The following is a 20,934-nucleotide window of genomic DNA, read 5'->3' as shown; positions in this document are numbered from 1 at the left end:
AGACTCAGTAACTTCATCATCTGTTAGCTGAATATCAATATGACGTTGAGAGTCTTTTAAGTCACCAGTATACTCGCACATTAAACCGGAGCGGCGACTTAACGGCAAGATACTCTAGGATGGCCAGCAACGAACAAAGTCTACACCTGTCAAACCGTTGGCCATGAAAGCTCTAAGCTTAGCGAGTTGTGGTGCATACGAGGCCTGTTCCTTGGCGGTTAGTCGTTGCAGAAGTGGATGTGTGTTGGTAAGCCGGTGAGCACAGTAACCCGGCAGAGGGTTCTCATCTTCACGAGAAGTATCCTTACAATAGAACCAAGTCTGATTCCAATCTTTTGGGTGATTGTGAAGTTTGGCGTGAGGAAAGCTAACATCCTTCCTTTTCTGAATGGAGACGCCACCAAGTTCAGTATTGGGCCCGTCTACGAATTCAGTGTGACGGTTTAAGTGGAAGAAATCCCAGAACAGCTCGACAGTCGGTTCTTCTTGCAGATAGGCTTTACAGAACACCTGAAAATTGCAGATATTGGATACAGTGTTGGGTCCAATATCTTGAGGGTGGATCTGAAAGCTGGCAAGTACATCACGGAAAAACTTGGATCCAGGCGGTTTAAAACCACGGCCCATGTGATCAGCAAATACTACTACTTCGCCATCTCTGGGGGTAGGAGGGTTTTCTGGACCAGGAACTCGCCACTGGATTTCACTCTTCTTCCGTAGTGCCAATTTTGACACATCCATCCAGTTGTTCCTCAGTAACCCGGGAAGGGACCCGGTTATAGGAATAGAATTGTTTGGCCATTGCAAGTGAAGAGCTGAAAAAGATTACTGCTGGTTTACGATTCATGAATGACAACGCATAAAGTGCAACAGGTTAAGAAAAAGGAATTCAAGCATGTAAAATTGTTAAACCGGAGGATGATGCAGTTATAAATAGTAAAGCGACGAGCGGTTTACAAGGGGACTAATGGCATATGGCAGATTATTTTCTACAAAGATAAACCGCCTACGCAGATAAAGAAGGTACAGATCTAAGGCAAAAAATAACTACGTGAGGAAAAACAGGTTTCACAAGATCACATTCGCGTTTTGGATCTACCACAAGTCAGGAAAAGAAAAGGATTTAGACCTAAAAAGGTTGGTCATGGAGCAGTTCATAAAGGTCCAGATCAAGTTCTTATGCGTATAAGGTTTGGTTTGATAGCCGAAATAAGGACTGCTATAGCTACCACAAGGAACGCATCAGGTTTGAGGTTTGCTGTCTATGAACTGACGAAGAACAAGAGAAGAATGCTATGAACCCGTATGAACCCTAAGTGGATCTACAGAGGAAGGAGGGAAAGACTTACTGCAGTTGTTGCAGCAGCGGAGGAGCGCCGCGTTTCTCTGGTTCAATCAGGTTGATGCGGCGGCCAACGGTGAGGAAGAGGCGAAGCATCGACGACGGCGGCGGTGCTCGGGTGCAGAGACGTCGTAAGGAAGAAGAAGAGAGGAAGAGGCAACGGAAAGAAAAGAAAGGGATCCTCCGCCTCTATTTATAAGGACATAGAGATAAGCGACATGTGCGGGAATCAAGGAGCCCAAAAAATGGATATATAATGAGGTTGTCACCTCGATTGTTGGATGCTCATTAATAAAGGGTATCTTCGGATTTAATGAACAGATGACGTCACAGCGGTTTATTACAAATCTGGAGGATGACGTTACGGCGGTTTACAAGATCCATGCAAAGGTGCAAAGGGAGAAATTTTTCTAAGTGTTGAAGATTGACTTGAACAAGTTCAAATCAATCTGGGGCATAATATTGGGGATATTATTACTAGACATAAACCGGACAGGAGAGGCCGGGTTATCTCTATGATGATTATTATTTGAAGCCCAGGAAGACAAAGGATGGTGGCGCTTCATGAAGGCCCAAGGCCCAAAGGCGGGTTAAGGCATGTAGACATAAACCGACATTATTATGTAACTTGTATTGTAAGATAGAAGGAATAGAGACTGAGTTGGACACATTGATGATCCGGCCTCGGGACTCTGTAAATCGACGGGCGTCGACATATGTATATAAAGGGGCGACCCGGCGGCGGTTTAGGAAGAACACACAACAATTCGAGAGCCAGGCAAAGCGGATTTGCTCCCTGGTCATCGAAACCCTAGTAATTCCATCACAACTGAAGTAGGTTTTACCTTCGTCATAAGGGGCCGAACCAGTATAAACTCTCGCGTCCCTTGTCCGCTTTAAACCCCTTTAAGCTAACCCGCAGTGATGGCTCCACGACTAAGTCCTTTCACGAGGACATTTGTCGTGACAAAACTACGACACAAGGTGTCAGCAAAGTGATGTATCCTTCCCTATAGATTTGTACCAGTATTTTTTTTCCTATTTGCCTTGGTGGAAATCATAATGAAAGAATAAATATTTTGGAGTTTGTTTGCGATTAATATTATAAATTAATTACATTTTCTCAATAAAGGGGTTTCCCCATGTCTCATTTCTATTACGAAAACAAGGCAAAACAACAACAAAAATGTTGGTGCCGCTCACGAGTAGCGAGAAGAGCTCCCGGCCCGCTCAAAGCCCAAAATGTCGATAGTTAGCTCTAGGTCTTCCTGTCAAAAAACAACGCAGATGAAGACGTGTAGGTGCACTATTATGCGGTAGGGGCTGCAATTTTTCTCGCATTTTCGTTTTTTCACTGAAACTCAAGGGTGAAACTTTGGTTCTTATCTATTTTTCTAAAGATTGACGAATCAAATGATATTTCTGTTCTAATTTAAAGAAGATGATATGATACAATCAATTTCTACCCACCACGCGGCAGGTGTGGTGAGCAATCTTCAAATCATTCGAATTTTGAAAAGAAACAATCAATTTCTACCCAACAAATTTTAATATGTATGATTCCATGTTTTCTAAGACCCTTTTTTTTAGCCGGACACTTCCGCATAAACAGGCATAAGGAAAGAGGAAAACAGAAGTGCTCCAAGCTGAGATATTTTGTCTTTCAAACCAGAGCGATATTTTTTGTTAGCTAAAGTAGAGTAGACTCGACGTCCGACAGATAATTAGCCGTGTGCGTAGCGCACAGAGGGAGAGATGGCCGGCCAGCTGTGGAATCAACCTCACGTCGGTCACGTACGTCCTGTATACATATATTCGTTCCATCATGCAGCGTGAGTCTAGATAGTGGAGTCTGAGTGTGATCTCACCCGCCGTTTTTCCGTTGAGGTGTCCAGTGTCCACTGCTACGTGACTCGGCACCGTACCCGTTCCCGTAAGCCAACCGCTCCCTTCACTTTTCTGGTTGTCTCGCGCCGGTTCCGCTGCCTAACTAAGAGCAACTCTAGCAGACCCTATATCCCATCTTAACCCGTAAAATAATCATTAAAATATGGATCGGGACGGAAAAACCAGCCCGATCCGCATCCGCATCCTGCCCCGGCCTGCAAAAAATTTTAGGGGGCGCGGCAAAATCCTGAGCTCAACCCGGAAAACCGCGGGTTTCCGCCTCGCGGCTGCAGTGCCCTGCATATAAGCGGAAGCGGTTGATGGGGGGACATTTCATCCCGCACTTTCTTTCACCAACCACCTCTCCTCTCCCCCCTCGAGTCGCCGCCAGCCGCCGCCCAAGATTCCGGCGAAAGCAGCCGGCAGGAGCACGCCAGAAGGCCGCCACACGCACGAGGCCTCCCCTCCCTTCCCCCCTGCGTCGATGGGCCACCGGATTTGCATATCTGCGGCATTTCATCGCGAGCCGCCGGATTTGGCTTTTCCGGCCGCCGGTTGCCGCCCCAAGCGATGGAGTGGTCGGGGAGCCTCTCCCGCGGCCCAGGCAAGGGCGCATCGCCGCATGTAGGTACTGCTTCGTCCGCCCGCCGTCGCCGAAGGTTTGCGTGCATGGATTCATCTGGCCGTCCACCGGGGTCGGCGCTCACGCAGCGTCTTTGTGGCTTGCCGATGCCGCTCATAGAGTGCGACGACTGCACGCGAAAAGTGTTGCGGCTCACTTCGGGCACGCCGAAGCACCCTGGATGGGTGTTCTTCAAATGCGAAAACGACGTGGTACGTGAACTTGCGGTAGCTAATTTTGATAGCCCATTATTTGGTTCAATTGCGGTAGCTCATTTTGAACATGCTCACTTATTGTGTGTAGGAAGATGGATGCTCATTTTGATTTTGGGAAGGTGAATACATTGATTTGTTGATAGAAAGAAAATTAATAGATGTTCGTGCACTCCTTAGTAGAATCGAAGGCAATGAATCGGGTGCATGTGCAACTAGAGGGGAAACAACGTCTACTTCTTGCGAACCAAAGATGAAGAAAGAAGAATGCAAAATCAAGAATCCGCAGATCAACAATGAATGCATGGAGAAGATATTAGTCCAACTAGTGGGAGCAGTTATGGAAGTTGGACATCTTCTAAAATGGATACTTTTGGTTCTTGTTTTCTTTGGTCTCGCTATTCTAGCAAAGATTTGGTGATGTCTATGTATCCAATATTATTGAAAAATCAAAGAAATGCATTATATTGGATCAAATTAAGGTGCAAATTTAGGTTTTTTGGGTCGGGAGGAGCTGCGCCTGATCACCCCGCAAAACCGACCCGTAAAAAAGCATATTCCGCGAATATCTTTTTTTACGGGTCCGTTATGCGGGGTCTGCATCTGCGGCCGTCCGCGCCGGCCTGCAAAGCCATTTTTTCGCACTGCAAACGCGTTTTGCGGGCCGGTCGGATGTGGCCGGGGTCTGCTAGTGTTGCTCTAACGGCATCCCATCTTCTTCTTCTCGCTAGCGGTGAGCCGCTTTTGTTTTCTTCTTCTTTGGATGACGGACGTGATCGAAGAGAGAGAGACTGTTATCATCGATCATCGGCGCGCGTCGATGTACATGACAGCTACGTTCTTAAAAAAAAACTACCGAACTATGCATCATCTGTTAAGGCAGTAAAAAAACATTAGACATACAAATTAAATTCTAGTTCGTAGACCATCTAACGACGACTAAAAACATTAGAGCAAGCCGAAAGCACGTTGCCGTCACCGTCTCTCCATCGCCAAAGCTGGGTAAATCTTGTTGTAGTCAACAGTATGAAAGTCGACGTGCTAAGGCCAAATATATAAAACCAGCGCACCAGAATAACAATCATCGTCGATGAGGAGAAGCATATATCGAAACTAGCAACAGACTTTACGTGACTGTTGCTGGTTGTTTGTGTGTGCATGCATTCGATAACCATGATATGTGTATTTATCAAGGTCAATGGTGATTTGTTAATTGTAATTGCTTTGAAGTAAGTAACTCTAAAGTTCCCCGCAAAAAAAAATGTAACTCTAAATTTGTATACATATTTGTATGGATAAGTTTTATTTTCTTATGTACGTAAGTGAAGAAAGTTATCCACAAAACTGGCAACAGATAAGAGATTAATTGGGGACTAGCAATGTGACAGTATGGACATGCCTAGCTCTAGGGCAACAGGTGTATATACTTCTGGAGAGCTCGATCGTCTCAGATATATACGTAGGCAATCTAATGTGGGACCAGAGTCCAGTAGGCAGCTCATTATTGGGACCTTTATCTCTTGTCACAATAATAAAAGACCAACATATTCTTTCCTCGGAAGAAATATTGTTTCTTGGCAGCGTCACCCCATTGGCCGGCCATCATCCGGCCGGACAGATGTGTGGATCACCTTTACCAGACACGGCAGACACGCGGTCTCATTTGAAACTGTGCCTCCAGAAGATTGACGAGCACCTGTTGATTGGTTGCCACCCTCATCTATCCACATCGAATATTTGAAAGCGAAGGTAGTAGCTTGGATCCATACTCCTAGACTCAAAGTGTATTTGGCACGAGGTGTTCTCGTGGATCCGATCGTGTGTCCAGGCCCTCGGGATGGCTCCGTGGATTGATGACAACGCGGTGCATCTGGACGCGCGATGGTCTAATGGCGGGTCTCCTTCTGCTGCTTCCAATCGTGCAAGCTTTCTGAACGGAAAGAGAGCAATGACGACGAGCAGCGCTACTGCACTTCGAGTGCGCCGGTAGTCATTAGCAAGGAGTAATGTTTATTAGACTTATACTTCAATCAATTCATTCAAAAAATTCAAACTGATGAAAAGAGGTCGACAATATATTTCAGCTCCCCCTCACGGCTAGGGTTATTTAGTCCTTAGACATAGGATCAATATAGGCCGCATAATCTTTTTGTAGTACTACGTTGGCAGGATCTTGAATTCATACTCCAAGCAATTTATTCAAAAATTTGAACTGATGAAGAGAGGCGGACAATATATTTCAACATCGTTTGTTTTTGGGACTATCTATTTAGCATTTGACTGTTTTACAATTGGAAAACATTCAAGTATCCTGATTAATAAGCAGATGCCACTTTATGTCCAAAACCACCCCCCACGGGCACTGTCTGTCACTGAATTTCAAATAAAACGGGTCAGGAAATAAACCTGAGTCAACTAAACCTGGACCATGACCCCGTCGAGGAACAACAGCTAAAAATTCACCGGACAATCTACAGGTCAGGAACACTCGTAAATCCTATTCCAATTCTTGACCCCCTTCACCAGCTTCACAAATTCTTCATCCCCTTCGCCCCGCTTCACCTAGAAACATCAGAGAAACTAGTTACAAAGATTACAATAGGAAACTAGTTACAAAGAAATTGCAGAGACAACAGGAAACTGTGGAATGTGTGATCGCTAGCAATTATAAAACTCTGGAATTACAGAAATTTTGCAGTCTAATACCAAAAATTACAATAGCAAAACAATAGAAATTACACTGCAAATCCTTATAACTGAAAATTAAAGTGCAAACTCTGAAAAAGCATACAATGGATTTACACTGTAAATACAAAGGAAATGACACTGCAAGTCCCAAGGATTTACACTTGAATAACTGATGAAGTTACACTGTAAACACCCACGAATTACAGTCAAAGTGCCCACGAATTACACTGTAAATCCCCTGAAATTACACTGTCATTCCCAGGTATCAACACTCATAAATACACCGTAAAATTAGACGTAAAATCCACTATGATCTATCTGAAAAATACTCTGTAAGCCCTACAACAATTACAGTGCTGGATTATTCAAATTACAGTGTAAATCTGCAGTATATTACAGTGTAAGTCCCACAATTCAAAGGTAAAATCCATTGTAATGTATCTGACAAATATTGTAAGCCCTACAACAATTACAGTGTAAAACTCTGGTAAATTACAGTACAAGCCCTACAACAATTACAGTGCTCAACCATATTACAGGGTAAAACTCTGGTATATTACAGTGTAAGCCCTACAACAATTAGAACCATCTTCCGCAAAGTCATTAGGCACGAAGGGGTCTTGCAAAGGATCTGCACTCTCAATAGAAGATGCTTCCAGAACATCCTTGTGAGAGACTTTCCGTAGCCTCCCCATAGATAATGAAGCTGAAAACTACAGAGAAGTAACTAATAATACTGATCCAAAATAGTAAAATCAAGGCAGGAATTACACAAAAAATAAAACTAGGGAAATTACACGGTAAAACTTATGCAAACTACATCGTAAAATCAAGGCAGGAAACCAAATTACACTACACTGTAATACTGATAAAAAATACAGAGTAAACAAGACATGCACTGTAATACTGATCCAGCTTACACAGTAATAATGATCCAACTTACAGTGTAAACTGAGGCAGTAAACTACAAAAAACTAAGCAAACTAACACAGTAAAAATACTCAGAATTATATAGTAACCCGGAGGGGCTTTCCACTGTAAATCAAGGCATGAATTACAGTGTAATCAAGGCAAGAATTACAGTGTAATCAAGGCAGGTATTACAGTGTAATCAAGGCAAGAATTACAGTGTAATAACTGATGCAAATTACAGTAAAAAAAACTATGGAAATTACACTGTAATGCTGATGCAATTTACATAGTAAGCAAGGCAAGAATTACAGTGAAAACTCTGAAGAAAGTACAGTGCAAAATAGGGCTAATGGGCACTACAGTGTAACTCTAGGGGGTTACAGTCCAAAAGCACAAGAATTACAGTGGGGTAATCTAGAGGATTGCATTGCAAAAACCACAAGAAGTTACAGTGCAATTACAGCGTCTTACAGTGTACTTCAGAGATGCAATACACAGAAATTCAGAAAAACTTCACATCATAAAAACTGGGGTTCAGAGACACATTACATATAAGATCTTACAAAAGTAAAACTATAGGGATTATAAATGTAAAATCAGAGCTACAAATACAGTGTAAATCATAGAAGCATATCAGTATAAATCTGGGGGTATTACAGTGTAATTCATAGCTAGCCAAACTGGACCAAGCAATCAACAAGAAAGGGGAATCCCTATACTACCACACCAGAGAAATTCATTCTCTTCCCATGTTTCTACTTGCAATCAAAACACTAAACAACTACCAGATGACTGAACATCAAACTGCAAAGTCTCAGTAGCAATCAAAACAGATTAGTAGCAATCAAACACTAAACAACCACCAGATGACTGTACTTCAACTGCAAAAGCTCTGAATCACACACAGAGACACGCCTACACACATGAAAAAACACAAAATCTAACCCCATCGGAAGACAAACACATCAACACACAACCTAATAGTGCCCACAACGAGGAGATCAAATCTGAAACCTAACACCGGAGCAGACGTTCTCCATGACGAACTGGCGCGAGCAGAGGGGATCCGCGGAGAAGAGGGGATCTGCGACGAACTGCACAAATGAGCATTGGCTAACAACAAATCGCACTAACCAACCACTAAAATCATCAAACAGCAATAGGACCTACAACAACAACGCACCAACAAAACCCCGAGACCTAGATCTGGAAGCTACATGACCAGAACCATACCAAATTGCGCGGGGAAAGGGAGAGTGACAACAAACAACTAACCTGGGGAGCAGTGAATCGAAGAGAAAACCCAAGCTCGGGGATAGAGGGATCTCACAAACACCATGAACCCGACGAATTGCCTCGTCTCCTCCGCCGCTCGAGCGCCTCCTCCTATGGCTCCCTCTCTGCCTAAATGAAATGGGAAAAAATTCAAAAAAGGAAAACGAAAGCAGACAAACGGGCACGGGTAATGGGCAGCCACATAAAAACCCGGGCCGGGAAAATAAAACCGCACCCGCAACAAAGGAAATCCGCCTGAGAACAACAACTGTCAGTGCGAATCACTACAGGCGATCGGATGGCCACAAATTTGAACGACAGCCAATTGAAAAACACTCGAGTGTAAAATAGCAAATCCGTTGTTTTTTGTGTTTGGGCATTGTGAGCAGCAAAGCGTTGTGGTATCTTTTGCCCTCTTCTATGAAAACAATACATCGTTCCTGGGAGTATTCTAAAAAAATCACCTGGGGGCTTCGTACCAGCGGTGCTCTTTGGTTAAAACAGTTCTAGAGATCTCATGATGAAAAGTTCAAAATCTTCTTTGTCTTGATGGTACCTACTCCCTCCATCAAAATATATAAAGCCTAATAAAGTGTCCGAGCTTGCCTTTGTATATCGGTTAGAGCAATAAGATATAACATGCATATTATAAATATCATATCATCAAATTCACATGTCAAAGGAGTTTATAATGATATAACTTTTAATATCATATATCTCATATATTATAAATTTTACCTTGGCCAAAGGCAACCTCAGAAAATGTAATAGGCCTTGCATATTTGGATGGAAAGAGTACTAGACTTCCATCTGTAAGGCATTAAACTTCGAGTTATGCTTACATACACTACACATGGCAAAAACCGCCTTATAATCGACCAACGATTCAAATGTGAACGGTTTGAAGAGTTTAGAATTTAGCTCCGGGCTACCTTAAAGTGTTACGTGATCGCCCAAGTTCACATCCCATTTCTCTTTCTAACCTGCCAAAGATGGACTTGACCTTTGCTGGATGGATGGAAACTCTGATGGAGCTCACGTGTCAAGGTCAAGTCGATGTTTCTGCGCGGGAAAGTCAAGGCCGGCAATGATCTCAACGCCAACCGGAACCGAGCGCGACGCGTACGGTGCCCCCGCATCGCCCCTGCAATCAGCGCCCGTAACATGTGAGCGAGCACATGGAAGCATTGCATGCTTGATCAAAATAAAGCAGGCCCACGCGTGAGCTTGTTCCCTTCCATCCATCGAAGAAAGCCAAATTAAGTAATCAACTAGTGCTGCGTACGTGCGTACGTATGTACCAATTGGGTCCTGCGAGAGTGGAGCGAAAAAGGGGTTGGAATCCACCCACCCATCGATCATGATGCACCATGGCAAAGTAAAACCAAAGGGAGATGCCACACTTGAGAGAATGGATTGAGGTGCCGTGGACGCGTTGGTAGAGCCTATGATTAATCATGGATACTCCATTAGGGTCGGATACTTGCCGTTTTGGCTACGTACGTAGTACTGATGGCACCAGATATTAACATAGTTTATTGATTGATGCTCCAGCAGGCCATTACTCACTCCTAAGCGATATGAATTACTTCATCCATCCCATAATATAAGATCATTGTGCAAACTAAAACAGCTTGCAAAACGATCTTATATGGGTGTGGCTAGATCTCGCTCGACTAAGACTTAACGAAGTCTTCATCAAATGACAGGACATATAGAAAAGAAGAAATAATTTTTTTAAGAAAATTTTACACGGATCTTCATGTAGAATCTCACGAATAAAGCATCGCCTGAGACTTCGTTATGTCTCAATCGATTGAGATTTAGCAATCCCGGTCTTATATTGTGGGATGGAAGAAGTAATATATAGTTTGATGTGCTCGAGAAAAGAAAAATAGGTGCACAAATAGCAATGCTATACATACCTACGAAAAATATTTGCCCGACCTTTGTACGACACTTAACATCAGCCATCCATCATGTTTTTAGTTTAAGCTACATGATCTGATTGCACCAACATCAGACTAAAAAGCATTATGAACCGACCATGCTTGAACTTTCCAGAACCATTTAGTATGAACCCTATTCTAGGATTGGGCGTGGTTTTGCATTTCAAGCTTTTCAAGGAATATGAATAATTCAGAGAACACTCCCGATAGAACATTAAAAAAATCTGGCATGTGAAAAAAAATATAAGAGACGAAGAGGTATTGTCATTTTCGTATTGATGAGATTTTTTTTTTTTGCCTTTTTTCTCTACATCTTGAATTTTCAGTTCAAATTTGGCCAGAAAAATCAAACCATATGCCTTTGAAATGCCTGCAAAAAATGACCTAATGTTTTCCTAGAATACTCAGGTAGTTAGTTAGATTCACTAAAATGTTTCTATTTTTTCTGCTCATTTTGCATTTCTATTTCAACTTTGCCAGAAATATGTGAAAACATTCAAATCTCATAACAACAGAAGATGATTTAAAAAATCTCATTAGATTTCGGTAATTAGTTTGATTTACTAGAGAATTTCCAGTCTTTTATGTTCAATTTGAATACCTAGTTCAAACCAACATAATTAAGAACATTCAAATTTCATATATGGTTCACCAGATGACTCTGAATTATTGCCGTGATCGCCATCGATATTAGTTCCAATCCATACGTATCCTTGCTTCTAGCAACAAAATATGTACACAGTGGCCTTCCGTATGCATCTATGATGGCACACACGAGTCTCTACGTGTACTGTTGCAGCGGGAGCCGTTCTCAAAGAGCTCACTGCACACAAGACATTGTAATGTTGAGCTCACATGAATGGAAAAGAGGCATGCATTTGTACTGAGCTAGCTAATCCACATACACATTGGTGATATATGAACGTACCATGACGTACTAGAAAACGTACATTGGGGTTTGTGTGTGCACACTCAAGACATATTGCACCCCCTTTTCTCCCGTGCAATCATGCATGTTGTACAAAATACTGACCTACTAGCCGCTCGGGACCATCACACTTATGCTGTGGATAAGCTCACACCAAGCTATAGTGCAACAGAACCATTTTTTCGTAGAACTTTCTATGAGCGTTCATATATATCCTGTTTCCATGAGGCAGGAAAAGCACCTTTCTGATTAGTTGATGCACTGTGTGCGTTAATGTCCCATACTTAATGAAAGAGATGGATACTCCCTAGCAAAAAGTGGTTTATGAGGGAATATATGTTTTGATTAGAAAGCATGCTTAAAGGAGCACTACACTAACAAGTAGAGTAATTAATCCAGGGAGTAGTAACGTTCTATTGGCCACGCTTTGGGCCCTCCAGCCGCTCAATAGTCTGTCACGCTAAGCTACCTCTAGGCTAACTAAAGCTAGCAGACGTAATCCACATTCATTAGGCGATGGTAAAGCTCCACTGAGTGATTGATTTAGCTAGTTAACCGAATGCTCATGGATAAGGACACGGCTTGTGAATTAATTGTAGTAGTTAACAACTTGTGCGATTTGTTAATTTCAGCTAAACTTTGTGACGATGCTCTACCCATATAAATCCACCTATCTTGATCTGATTGTTGTGTGCGATATTTTTTACAGTATCTAAAGTTAAAGGGAAGATCCTACAAATGTGCTGGTACAAATTCATGTTTTTGGTAATGAGGCTATCACGTGTAAAAATCTAGTTATTTAGCCTAGCTAGAAATATTCGCCAATGATTATGGTTAACTAGTCGTCCACCCGTGCCTTCGCACGAGCTAGTTATCTAAAATTCCATTGCTATATGTACCCTTTGATTAATTAAGTGGGTTACTTGTATTATCCATTCTACTGGTAGTAGCTACTTCAAAGATAATTTTATAAAAAATGTTATTACCATGTTAATCAAGAATAAGACATTATAATATGTTAAGATGTAAAAATAAGTATTTTAATGTGAGAATGCATAAAAATGATTCCTCTAGGTAAAAAATTCATGAACTCTTACCAAATATATGTATTACCAGGATAAACTCCGAAACCAATGGAAGCTATATGAGTTACATAATTATTTGGTATTTTCAGGGATTATATTTCAACAATCGATATCCGCATGCACTTAAGACAAAACGAACGATAAAACTCTACCAACGTTAACACTTCATTGAGAGATGGATCATTGTTACACATTTAATAATCATCCCATCAATGTAGAGGAAGAAATTGTTTGTTCAATCCCTTGTCAAGATTAATTAGAGAATACCCTCCTTTCTTCCATTATATCTGAGTGGCTATATACATATATTTCATGATATGAGAATGGAAATACATATATGCAAGACCATATTTTTCTTCTTAAAGAAAGAGAAATAAAGGCTGAACTTTAACTACTCGCGATGGGTGTCTAGTAAAGCTGGTGGCAACATGACGTCAAAATAACATGTCTAACCATTTATGTTTACACTACATAAAAAATGAAAAAAAAAGAAGAGTTGCAACAACTGTTTATCCTAGACTCTAATTTCTCAATGTCATTTAATAGAATGAAAATTTATTGTTCTTTGGCATAATGTCATGACTTTTTTTTAACATAATTTGCAGTCTACGTAACATGTGTTTGGTATATAATAAACAGTAGTTGTAACCCCTTGTAACATTACTATACAAAACTGTTGTTGTAACTCCTTGTAATGCTGTAACAACTTGTAACGATCATAGTAATCTTGGAGTCTACTCCCTCTGTAAATAATTATAAGAGCATTTAGATCACTATTTTAATGATCTAAGCGCACTTATATTTCTTTACAGAGAGAGTACTTAACATGTGTTTGGTATATACTTGGTTTCCGTTTGTTAATCAATATCTTATTTTTGTTGCTTAAGTTGATTATCATCCACCATAATGCCAAACACATGTTAAGTAGGGAAAAAAATCATTCCCTCAGTCATGGACTTGAGAGGCTTTGTATCCGACTTCTCTTAAAAATTTACAATGATCGTTGTTGCGACCATGACGATGACGAAGCAAGTTAGTTGTTCCTCTTTGACATAATCCTGTACAAAGCGAACTCCATCTGTATTAATCAATTAGCAATGCATTAATGTACAAAGTAGGTAGCTAGCTAAAATCGATTGATGGATTTTGGCAACATACAACACAAAGCGCTCGTACGCAGAGTCCCTGTATTGATTATAGGCTTGAGTACTACTTGGATATATACCTGTATATAAAGTACACATGTGCATCCATGAAAGTGATGATGTTTATTGTATGGATATCAATCTGGCATTGTGTAGTCTGCGATTGAAGCAGCTTCTTGGCCGCGATGTATCTTGTGCTGCAATGGATGGGGCTCTTCTTCCTACACAATGGCGCAGCAGGGGCCAGGTACGGGCGCACCTGTAATCACCATAGTACGTCGATGGATGGCACTGGCGGCGACGGCATCATGGTCTTTGCGGGATGTCGCTGCGTATAGGTCGAGAAAATCAGGAGAACCGGTCCCGCAAGACTCTGCAACGTTGTTAGTTAGCATTCATATTTTTCTGTTAGCCAAGGAGTAGATAGATTCCTTTTTCTCGCAAAAAAAGAAATCTATCTACTCCTCGCAAAAAAAATCTAGATAGATTATTTTTTCCTGCAAAAAAAATCTATCTACTCCTCGCAAAAAAAGTCGAGATAGATTGACAGGGAGTTATTTTCTCTTCTATTGTTCTGTTAGCCGAGTAGTAGATAGTTTTTTTCCGGGTGAGTAGATAGATTAACACAGGAGTTCTTTTCCCTTCTGCTTTTAAATCATTTTTTGCCTAGTATTTTATCAGTCGATCTACACCGTAATAATTTGGTCCCACCAGATTAATGGTTCATAAAATCTGATTAACGTAAGAATTTCTTGGAAGTCTAGAATTAGTATAGGCATCAAAACATGCTGATATGTGCTCTAATGATAGAACAATAAATCATGGCATGACCTTGCTAATCAAACTATGCATACGGCTCATTCTACATGGAAAAATGATAAAACAACATGCATGCTATTGAGTACTTGTACTTTGATAAAGAAAATTCACTGTGCAGCATATGAGGACACACTTTCTCTAGAATACCTAGAAAAAGGACTGCTCATGTTATGGTTGTTAACATGGAATTTTATTCAAAGCCTCCGACCTGCAGTCAAGTAACACACGTACATGGAGTTTGTTCAAAGCATATATGCAGATGTGTTGTTGGTGAACAACCAAGTAAGATAAATTTGTTCTCATAAAAAGAAGATAGTTCCGTAGTTTGTCTTAAATTGTAAACAAAGGATCGAACTCACCCTTGATCGACAAATTTCGACAAAAGGAAAAACTTAAAGAACAGTAAGCCTGAATGCAGATTATAAAGGAGACAACCCTATTTTTTCTCTGGTTCTCATTCTGGTCCTTGCCCTGGTCGATCCAAGAAAGGTGCATGCTTATTTAGAAGTAGAAAAGATGTATGTGGTTGTTCTAGCGTATGTAGGGCCGTACACTAAGGACGATGAATGGCCTGGCGACCGGTAGCCGGAGGGTTGGGCCCGAGTGGAGATGGACGGGTAGAGAGGAAACACTTGGCCACATTGTCTGCTAAGACAACACACGCTAGGGCGCTAAAGTGCCCAGATTAAGGAACGGAACAGGCAGATTTGCACAACATCAGGCAACCATTGACTCGTCTACATCTTCGAAACTTGAATGGTCTGGTATTAAGAACTAAATTAGCCCAATGCAGATTGCAGTCTGCTCGGCCATATGGAAGCTGAGGAGATTTGAAGGACCTTTATCATCAAATCGCGGGAACAGCCAACTCGAGAGATAATCTGGGGAAGGGATGACAGAATTAAAGACAAACTCCTCTTTTTGATCCTTCTCCAAATGTCTGAGATATAAGATGTTAAACCGGATGCATTGGAACTAATGGAAACAGATCAAGAAAAACTGAAAATTTAATCCACAACACACATATGCAATAGTGTTTACCATCATCTGCATGCATTCGTATTTGCAGTCCATTGGGATGTATCTAGAATATCTGAAATAAAATCATTTGTAGTAAAACCCTTTCTTGTATATGATATTTCCTTAGTATTCAAGAATAAGTGTCTAATTCTCTAAAAAAAAAGAACAATAATATTAATATGATTCATTGGAAAGATACTATTAAAGGTCTTCACAACAATATCTAATTCTCTCCAGAAAAGAACAATAATATTAATGTGATTCACCTTAAGTACCTTGGCGGTTGCCCAGAATTCAGGCCCTAATATTTTAATTTGGCTCACCTTACGTATTATGAGGCTAGCGCAGAATTAAGGACAAACTCTTCTTTCTGATCATTCTCAAATGAATGAGACATAAGATTCTCAACTGGATGCTTTGGAACTAATCAAATCATATCAGGAAGAATTCAAAACTTAATGCACACATTCTGGATCTGGCAAGCATCCGTATTTGCACGATCCGTTGGGCTCTGCCTTACAGAAATTTCTTCTGCAATATCTTTTCTGCTATCAGATTTCAGCAGCTCATATTTACTCGTACTGAAATTTCTTCTGCAATTTTCTTTGAGCAACCAGAATAGATCGTCTCATATATATTAACTCTTTTCCAAACCCATATTAACTGCGAGCTGCATGAGCCTTCCTGTTATTGTACAAATATTTCTTCCAGCAACCACGTCACGCCATATCATATAACATGTTATCTTCTGAAACCACCTCTTGCTTGAAGTAAATCTGCTTTCACATTAACCACTGGAAACCAATCGCGTTTTACTTCCATGTTTTCCCCTTTCATGGACATCATCTTCTTCATGTCTTGCATCAAGATGATTATTTATGCACTTCCTTTAATTAGCACCATCTACACCATGTGCTCGTCCCTGGACCCCAACGGAAACTTCAGATGAAGCCATCCAGATGATGTTAATACAATTTTGAAATCATCCTAGACTGGGATTTTTAATTCTGGAGAATACATCAAACATTAGCATCGGGCCAGCAATAAACCAACACATTGTTCAGAGTCACCTTATTTATGCAAGATGGTTGGTGTCTTCTAAGCTAGATGGCTGGTGTCTCCTAGCTCTTCTGCTTCAAGAATCCGGTAGTGATCACGTCAACATCCGTCCAAAAGCCGCACGCCAGCGACCACCGCTGCTGCTCTTCCCCATCAAGATTCAAGAAGACCAAGTACCAGGCAACTCGAATTCGAAAAAACCCGGAAAAGGTGCAGGCGAGATAGCCTCACAGCAGAACCTGGAAGCCTGCACCACCTAGCGACAACGCAAAAGGAGAGGAGAACGATTCCTCCTAGATCGAATTATTAGGGGCGCCATCAAGGGGATAAGATGGCTTGGCCAAGGGGGCATGAACGGGAGAAGGGCATGAGTAGATAAAGGAGATGGGGGCCGGCGTATACCTTTGGTAGAAGAAACCATGTATGTTACATATGGGAAAGGAAATAGGTTAGAGTTCGGGAAGGCTGTTTTTTTTTAACAATTGAAGCTAACTTTTTTTGGATGACGAAGGCAAAGATAACTTCATGCGTAATGGGTCTGAGAATAAAAGGGTGCGTGATGTCATAGATGGGTGATTTTTTTTCAACTATAAATCAGAGATATAATGGTCTAAACCCAGAATTACATGGCTTAATCTACACCGTTATAACTCGTCCCCACCAGATAAACGGCTTGTAAATTCTAATTAACTTGGTAATTTCTAGGGAGTCTGTAATTAGTATAGGTATAGATAGATAGATAGATAGATAGATAGATAGATAGATAGATATAGATAGATAGATAGATAGATATAGAGGTATAGATAGATAGATAGATAGATAGATAGATAGATAGATAGATAGATATAGATAGATAGATAGATAGATAGATATAGAGGTATAGATAGATAGATAGATAGATAGATAGATAGATAGGGTAGTACTAATATTACCATCAACATCGGGACACATCCCCAAAGCTCCCTTTTATTGCTACTAACATATCTATGACTTTTTTATTAATTTAAGTCAAGGAAATAAGGACGATGCGCACGTCCGGCCTAAACCATATCATGAACTTGCCTTTTGTTTCTGGTTTGGACTTGGAGTCACCCTATAATAAGCCCAGAACGCAATTATTCTTGTACAGTCCTACATGATCTCCCCTCCCGTGTATTCGCGTCTACAGGTATCCACACACAGGCGACAATCAATTAATTTTCTTAATCCCTTGAAACAAACTTACGACAAATATGATTGTACCACAATTAAGGAATCTTCTTAGAGTTGTATAGAATACTAATTACATCATAAGATCTCCCCACCAAGAGAAAAGACACAAGGCCAAACTGTTCATTCATTAAGCAAATGGCACTACTAGAAAAAGGGCTGCTAGTGGCGCACCTGTTTTCGCTACTAATGGCGCACTACAGGTGCGCCACTAGTGGCGCACCACGCAGGAGTGCGCCATTAGTAGTAATTTTTTTCAAATTTATTTTTAATTTTTTTTCAAATTTATTTCAAAAAAAATCAATTTTATTTTATACTTAATCTCGGGTCAATATGCTTAATCTCAGGTCAAATCACACTCTGTGGTCAAACTTTTCGGAAGGTCACCCATCCTCACAATACTCCAGCCCGAGCACGCTTAACTTCGTAGTTCTATCCAACCCCAGCACCACCTCACTTCACTGACACTTGTTGATATATCTATCATATCAATCCTATTAAACCTTGCTAATGTCTAGGACTTAGTTCATGAGTATGATGAAATTTTGAAAAAATATTTCAAACTTCCCGGTCATATTACGTATCATATTTTGAAAAATAATTCAATTTTTTTTTTCGAAATCAATTTTTTTTCTATTACTAGTGGCGCACCTAGCATACGGTGCGCCACTAGTAAGTTTGAATTTTTTTTGAATTTTTTTGCCTCCGGATCTTAAAAGCCCCATAAATTTTTTTATGTTAGGTTTTTGGGAATTTTGAAAATGTTTAACTTTTAACGGGGATTTTGAAAATGTTAAATTTGGATGTAACTTTTCGAGTAGATGATTTTTCATATAGAAAACTTTTTAATCCGAGTTCGTATGCAAAAGTTATGCCCATTTTACAAATTCCAGAGAGATTTTGCAAATAAAGTCGAAATTCATATTTGTAAATTTTCCCAACAACTAGACCACATATCACACGGAAACTTATTTTCTTTTATTTTTTTGACATTTTCATCAATTTTTTTATTTTGTTAAACTGAAAAGGCGGTCCACGGGGGGAGGGGGGTGCATTCGGTGGAAGTTTTGGGCCAAGTTAGTAATGGCGCACCGTGGGAGTGGTGGTGCGCCATTACTGGTTTTAAAAAAAAAACAAATTCTGATTTTTTTTTTGAAAAAAACTTAGTAATGGCGCACCAGTTGACAGTGCGCCATTACTAGTGCGCACTGTCCACTGGTGCGCCATTACTAGTTTTATAAAAATAAAAAATTGAAAAAAATTACTAGTGGCGCACCGTGAATGTGGTGCGTCATTACTAGTTTAACTAGTAATGGCGCACTAGTTTAACTAGTAATGGCGTACTATTCACTGATGCGCCATTACTAGTTTTGAAAAAAATAAAAAAAAATTGTTACTAATGGCGCATCATGGATGTGGTGCGCCATTAGTATTTGGACACTAATGGCGCACCTACACATGGTGTGCCATTAGTATATACTAATAGCTCACCACATGTCTGGTGCGCCATTAGTGGCCATATCATCTATAGCCTTTTTCCTAATAGTGTGGGTACCACATAATTAAGTAGGTTCCAGCTTAAGTTTTGTTTTTGCATGGAATTTATTCAGTAACACGTTTGGTAGAATCAAGGCCAAACTATACACAACCCCACAGCATAGGAAACTTCTACTGTTCTAATTAATGTAGTTGTAGTGACTAGTGCATGAATGGTTGGTCCACCCAATGTTATATGTTTCCTAGTTACTTGAATCCTACCTAATATACCTGCCAATTTAATTTTGGCTAATTCTTGAATACCTGAATTTTTATAGATCTTAGTTAACCAAAAGCATCACTTAAACCAAAATTGAAGTACTGAAAGCACACAGATGCAGCAAAAATTATGTGATTTCTAGGCAATAAGTTATATATATGGAAGCAATATTAGGAATGGTCGGGTGTTGATCCAAAGATCTGGCTGATATTTAATCAATTTTTAGGTAACTAATAAGTAGACAAATCTACCAACTAATGGATGCTTGTCCAATATGAACCAATGTGTCATCGTCATATGGCATCGACCGGATCCTCTGAAACCGTTTCTCTCATTTTAGAAGTACCATGATTTGCTCTAAACGTAAACCATTTCCTTGCACCCGCAAAGTACTTCTGGATTAATACGAAGGAGTATTTGAATTTTTTTTTATGAATCGCTTCTATTTGTGACCGAGGAATATAATGCTTGTTGATTTCTTAGCACCAACTAGTTAATACAAAAGCCTTAGCCAGGAGGCAAATGGGAAACACGCTTCATCATCTCCATCTACTAGTATCCACGTATTTCACACGCACAACATAATTAGTTAACTTTATTAACTCTATAAAACAAATTTGATACAGATATAGTGACCCCATAATTTAGGAATCTTGTTAGATGTCTATAAGAAAACTAAGAGCAAGATAAGTTATTTAATCATCTCCCTCAAGAACAAAAGAATGCCCAAGGCCACTATTCAATAACCAAGCAAACGGGTACATGATAAGCAGGTTTCGGCTTAAGCTTTCTTTATGTGCGTGGAATTTATGCACCAACAGATGTGGTAGAATCAAGGCCAAGCCCAAGGCCAAACTACTCACAATCTTGTAGCAAAGGAAACTTCTAAAGTTCTATTACTTACTATAGTTGCAGTGGCTAGTGCATAAATGATTGCTCCACCCAACACAACATACATGGCAACGTAATTAACATTTTTGCTAATTCTCAATCTCAAATGCCTAATTTTTATTAATCGTAGTCAGC

The sequence above is a fragment of the Triticum aestivum genome, chromosome 7A, assembly GCF_018294505.1.
Source record: "Triticum aestivum cultivar Chinese Spring chromosome 7A, IWGSC CS RefSeq v2.1, whole genome shotgun sequence".
NCBI classification, from domain to species: Eukaryota; Viridiplantae; Streptophyta; class Magnoliopsida; order Poales; family Poaceae; genus Triticum; species Triticum aestivum.
This window is presented reverse-complemented; position numbering follows the sequence as displayed.